General features: G+C 42.9%; 1 non-coding gene across 1 annotated transcript; it reads right to left on the bottom strand.

Annotated features, from left to right (window-relative positions):
• Positions 1-140: 140 nt before the first annotated feature.
• O0I10_013356 lies at positions 141-255 on the bottom strand. Its single transcript, XR_009215766.1, has one exon. It is a non-coding gene; the product is annotated as a 5S ribosomal RNA (ribosomal RNA).
• Positions 256-662: the final 407 nt, after the last annotated feature.

Raw genomic sequence — 662 nt, 5'->3', positions numbered from 1 at the left:
CTATTTTTCACACAAGTACTAATTAACGTGCTACAAAAATTTTATACAGTATCCGTGCATAAAAAAGACGCATGCTATTAAAATTGGAGCTCGATCCATCGAGCAGATGGCGAGAAACATAGTCAAAAAATATAAAAAATACCTGCAGCACATGGTATTCCCACGTCGTCCCCGACCGTAGTACTGACCATGCCAGACAGAGCTTAACTGCGGAGATCAGACGGGATCCGGTGCATTCTCTGTTGTGTGGCCGCAGGTGTTAGATAACACCCTTAGTTCCTTTTATCCCCATATTCTACCTTTTTTATATAAAAAGTCAGCTCCAGTCCACTCCCATCGACTTGGTGTCTTAAGTAAACTTGTAGAGGCAGCCTTAGTTCCTAGTCAAAATTTTTGTCTGGGGCCTAGTTGATTATCAGGATCAGGCGTTATGGCAGGGCAAAGTTGACTTAGCTTCTAGTCTGCCAGCATCTAGGAGTTATCCTAAGCCTAGATGTTAGCCTAGGCAAAAATCTTTCAGCATCTACTCCGACTAGGGAGTCACTTACAAATCTTTTTCACCTTCGACTCTGACTGCCTAGAGGTGACATCACCTAACAGTCATCCTAGCCTTGATGTTAAGCCTAGGCAAATCCCAAGTTACTATGAGAGCATCCTAAAAA

Source organism: Lichtheimia ornata (assembly GCF_029851405.1).
Source record: "Lichtheimia ornata isolate CBS 291.66 chromosome Unknown scaffold00575, whole genome shotgun sequence".
NCBI lineage: Eukaryota > Fungi > Mucoromycota > Mucoromycetes > Mucorales > Lichtheimiaceae > Lichtheimia > Lichtheimia ornata.
Note: the sequence above shows the minus strand (reverse complement) of the source record. Positions and strands in the feature narration are given on the sequence as shown.